Raw genomic sequence first — 6,000 nt, forward strand, 5'->3', positions numbered from 1 at the left:
AGGACCATCTTTCTTGATTGCGTTGGCTCAGTGAAGACTAGTAGATTGCTCCCCCATACTCCATTCTGGGTGAGCCACTTTTCGGCACATCTTCACAAGCCCATTGTCACCACAATGGACGGCAATCTTCAAGCACTTGATCTCTTCGTGATGCATCACTTGAACGTGCACACCGCAACCTAACCCCACAAAGAGCTCTCACGAAGACCATGGGTTAGTACACAAAGCGTAATGGACAATGCTTACCATACCATGGGATCACTTGATCCCTCTCGGTACATCTTCTACGCTTTGTGAGTTGATCAACTTGATTCACTCTTGACTTAGTCTTGATCAACCTTGAACCTTTCTAACTCTATTCATTTGGATGATGCCTGAAGGTAAGCATGAATGATCACACAATCTTCTTCTTCAAGACATGCTTGCAATAAGCTCAACTCTCACATGACCAATATTTGGATAATTCCTTAATAGCACCTTGGTCAACACATAAACTCCTTGAAACCAACACATGGACTTCAAGAAATGCCTATGGACAAATCCTTCAAATATAACTCAATGCAACCATTAGTCCCTAGAGAATGTCATCAATTACCAAAACCACACATGGGGGCACCACATGTCCTTTCAATCTCCCCCATTTTGGTAATTGATGACAATCACTTTCAAGAGAGTTTATATAAGGAATTATGCATCACCATGCAATGCAACAACCAATGATGCATGAGTATGAGATGCAAATGCTTAGGAACAAAACCAAAGCAATGCATGAGTATGAGATGCAAATGCTTAGGAACAAAACCAAAGCAAGAACAAAACCCTGAAAACTTCTCCACAAAACTCTCTGAAACTTCTCCCCCATTGGCATCGATTGCCAAAATGGGAGAAAAGCTTAGGAGACCAATATAAATAGTGTTCCTCCATAAATTGTGTATTTCTCAACAAGAGAGTGGAATGCCATACACATATCCAAAGGTAAATACTTGGAGGAAGACAAACTATATTGAGGCACAAAGATTGCTAAAGAATGATATGCCACAAAGACATAACAAAGAGAGACACAAGCAATCAAGCAATCAAAAGATACCAATTGAAGCAAGCAATCAACAGATATCAATTGAACGAACTAGACCAAAGATCCTATAAGCCACATGAATAAAGGATATTAATATATGAGCAAAGGAGTGTTCTAAAGAAACTAGAGAAGCTCCCCATGATTTGTGCATAAATAAGAATTTTTGTATTTGGATACAAAGTGCACAAAATAGGATCATAGCTCCCCCAAAATCAATAGAAACTTACAACAAGTGCAAGTGGGCATATAGGAAACAAAGCTTAGCACCTGCAACAAACACATGGTTGAGCAACATGTAAAAGAGACAACTTAAGAATAGGCTCGACCAAAAAGATGTGTGTGAGTCATGGCAAAGCACTTGAGAAGACTAATGTAAGGATGAGCATTAAACATCAACATAGTCTTGGATAAATGAGATACAAGGTGTAAGACATGTCCTTCCCACACACACACAACAAGCAAATGGATACACAAGCTTACTAAAAAGCGAAATAACAACCAAGCTTGTGACAACCTATGGTGAAGTTAGAAAGTGAAAGCCTCATCAAGGCGAGGGATACCAATTAAAGCCTCGTCAAGACAAGCAAGAGAAAATGATCTTCACCACACAAGAGTGCATCAAGATACAACGAGATATGACCCGCACTCAAGGCACACACTTTCACGGAGCCACCAAAGAAATAACATGAGAAAGAAACGGTGGACGTGAAAGAAATGGATATCAACTAGATATGCAACTTCTCTCAAGTGTATAAGATTCTAGGTAGATGACGATCATGATGATATCAATCCACAAAGAAGGATGTACACACGAAATAGTTACAAAAAGGAAAGAACAAGATATCCACAAGGAAATCATAAATATACCAATAAGATATTTGCTTGAAAGCATAACACTTGGCTAGATATGGTCTTATTGTATATAAATGAAGTCCAACCACACATCCATCAAAGACATCACAACTAGCAACAAGAGATCATCGTTGGGATGCTTTGAGAAAGGAAACAATTATCACAAGATATGGAATGAATATCATGCCAAGATGCAACCTACACAAGGTTGAATGCAAGAGAGGAATGCATGAATAGATACTTGTTACCGAGATATCATTGGAAGGATGTAGAAGAAACCAATTGAAGGTAGTAGATAGTAGTTCATTGAGCATCCTAGCTTGACTCCAATAAGCACATGGTGACACTACCTTCCTTGTGAGTGAGCCGAGCATCCAATGCATATCCAATTGTTCCTAGACCAACAACACAAACAAAATGGTACCCAAACTCATTGGGACCAAAGAGTTAGAGAACCAACAATACATAGGACAAACTCCACATAAATATGTGCATATAGATATGAAAATGAATTTCATGCACATCTCATCCAATTTGAGACTTGGTGGAGTTCCCCCTATATATTGGGTCAACGAAAGAAAGCATGCCAAAGAAACTACATGAAGTTAATATGCATGCTCAAGACTTTCAAGAACCGATACCAATTGACAAAGAAATACCAAGTGAAGAAAAGATACCAAATGAACAAATCCTCACTTGGAGGATATCCATAATAGATACATGATACGTCCATTTTGCATCATGTTGTCTTACTGTTATTTATGATGTTTTTATCCATAATAATGCTTTTTGGAGTAATTCTAATGCCTTTTCTCTCATAATATGCAAGGTATACACAAAGAGGGAGAATTCCGGCAGCTGGAAATCTGGACCTGGAAAAGCTACGTCAGGCTACCTATTCTGCACAACTCCAAATGAGCTGAAACTTCACGAGGATTTTTTATGGAATATTTGAGAATTATTGGAGCAAATAACTACCAGAGGGGGCCCACCAGGTGGACACAACCCACCTGGGCACGCCAGGGAGCCCATGCGCGCCCTGGTGGGTTGTGCTCACCCAGGCCCACCTCCGGTGCCCATCTTATGGTATATAGGTCATTTTGACCTAGAAAAAAAATAAGGATAGGACTTTCGGGACAGAGCGCCGCCGTCTCGAGGCGGAACTTGGGCAGGAGCACTTTTGCCCTTCGGCGGAGCGATTCCGCCGGGGGAACTTCCCTCCCGGAGGGGGAAATCATCATCATCATCATCATCACCAACAACTCTCCCATTTTGGGGAGGGCAATCTCCATCAACATCTTCGACAACACCATCTCATCTCAAACCCTAGTTCATCTCTTGTGTTCAATCTTGTTACCGGAACTATAGATTGGTGCTTGTGGGTGACTAGTAGTGTTGATTACATCTTGTAGTTGATTACTATATGGTTTATTTGGTGGAAGATTATATGTTCAGATCCAATATGCTATTTAATACCCCTATGATCTTGAGCATGATTATTATTTGTGAATAGTTACTTTAGTTCTTGAGGTCACGGGAGAAATCATGTTGCAAGTAATCATGTGAACTTGATATGTGTTCGATATTTTGATAGTATGTATGTTGTGATTCCCTTAGTGGTGTCATGTGAACATCGACTACATGACACTTCACCATATTTGGGCCTAAGGGAATGCATTGTGGAGTAGCAATGAGATGATGGGTTGCGAGAGCGACAGAAGCTTAAACCCCAGTTTATGCGCTATTCCGTAAGGGACCGATTGGATCCAAAAGTTCAATGCTATGGTTAGAATTTATTCTTAATATTTTTCTCGTAGTTGAGGATGCTTGCGGGAGGTTTGTTCAAGTAAGAACAACACCTAAGCACCGGTCCACCCACATATCAAATTATCAAAGTAGCGAACACAAATCGAACCAACATGATGAAAGTGACTAGATGAAATTCCCGTGTACCATAAGAGACCATTTTGGCCTGTCCTTTGCCTCAAAAGGACTGGGCTACCTTGCTGCACTTTTGTTACTACTATCGTTACTTGCTCGTTACAAATTATATTGCTATCAAACTACTCTGCTACTTACAACTTCAGCACTTGTAGACATTACCTTGCTGAAAACCACTTGTCATTTCCTTCTGCTCCTCGTTGGGTTCGACACTCTTACTTATCGAAAAGAGCTACAATTGATCCCCTATACTTGTGGGTCATCAATACATTGAGGAATGAGATATCCATTGATACGCACTAAATAAAAGATATCAAACTCCCAAAAGAGAGGATGGTTCCAAACAAACCAAGCTCTCTACAAAGTTTCACGATGGCACAAAGTACCAAAAAGAAATGACTTGCCTTCCACCAACACACACTTGATAAGGATCACAAGATGGGTGTTTTATAGAAAATAGGATAGCTCCCCCAAGACTAGTGCATTATAGAGAATTTGTATTTGAATACAAAATGCACAAGGTGGGATTACCACTTTCCCTATATCTAGAAAACACTAGGCAAGGTTAAGAAATTAACAAGATCCACAAGTGGTATGGAAGACAAAGGGAGTTGATACATTCCTTGGCAAGAGAAAAGGCAATAAGAAGCAAACACCAACGTGGAGATGATCAATAATTTCTACCACACATAAGTGAGTGCCAATTATCAAAAGACAAGAAGTATTTGGAAATAATTCCCGGTGGTAGATAGCAAGGATATCCGACATCATCTTCACACCAAACATATAAGCAACTTGCAACTTGTAGAGCTAACATGCCACCTAGGAACAAGATAATTTACAATATCAATTCTAGGTGACATTATCTCAAATGAACACATTTTTTAGGCTTGTAATATGCACATAGAATATTACTTCCCCATAATATGATACCAATAAAAACTTAACAAGAGGCAATAAGAGGATCCAACAAGAGGATAATTAATGGATTATTTAGAATTTGAATTTCTCATGAGAAGACATACCACATAGCGACTAGATAATCTTGTAATATCAATACTAGATGGTATTACTCATGTACACACATTTATAGGATTGTGAGGTGCACAAAGCACATCACTCCCCCACAATGGGATACTCCATTAATCTCTCACAAGAGCCAACTAAAATACAAACAAGATGCACAAAGGCTCAACGTACGACACACATGTACATGAAGTGCAAACCAACATACACATACTTGATTACTCAAGATAAGCAATTTGGAGACACAACATATACAAACACATGGAAGGAACAAAACCAAAACATGCAAAGGGGCAAGTAACTTTCCAATGTAAACAATTTAAGTACAAGTTACCGGAAGGAGGCACATTGGATATAGTATAGAAACTTGATAACCCAATTGACTTGGCTTGAGACAATAAGAATGATGAAGTCTGATGACCCACAAGTATAGGGGATAAATTGTAGCTCTTTTCTATAAGTAAGAGTGTCGAACCCAATGAGGAGCAGAAGGAAATGACAAGTGGTTTTCAGCGAGGTAATGTCTGCAAGTGCTGAAATTGTAAGTAGCAGAGTAGTTTGATCGCAAGATAATTTGTAACGAGCAAGTAACGATAGTAGTAACAAAAGTGCAGCAAGGTAGCCCAATCCTTTTGAGGCAAAGGACAGGCCAAAACGGTCTCTTATGATAAGCAAAGCGTTCTTGAGGGTACACGGGAATTTCATCTAGTCACTTTCATCATGTTGGTTCGATTTGTGTTCGCTACTTTGATAATTTGATATGTGGGTGGACCGGTGCTTAGGTGTTGTTCTTACTTGAAAAAACCTCCTACTTATGATTAACCCTCCTGCAAGCATCCGCAACTACAAGAAAAGTATTAAGAATAAATTCTAACCATAGCATTAAACTTTTGGATCCAATCGGTCCCTTACGGAATAGCGCATAAACTGGGGTTTAAGCTTCTGTCACTCTCGCAACCCATCATCTAATTGCTACTCCACAATGCATTCCCTTAGGCCCAAATATGGTGAAGTGTCATGTAGTCGACGTTCACATGACACCACTAAGGGAATCACAACATACATACTATCAAAATATCGAACACATATCAAGTTCACATGATTAC

Source organism: Triticum aestivum, chromosome 3D (genome assembly GCF_018294505.1).
Source record: "Triticum aestivum cultivar Chinese Spring chromosome 3D, IWGSC CS RefSeq v2.1, whole genome shotgun sequence".
NCBI classification, from domain to species: domain Eukaryota; kingdom Viridiplantae; phylum Streptophyta; class Magnoliopsida; order Poales; family Poaceae; genus Triticum; species Triticum aestivum.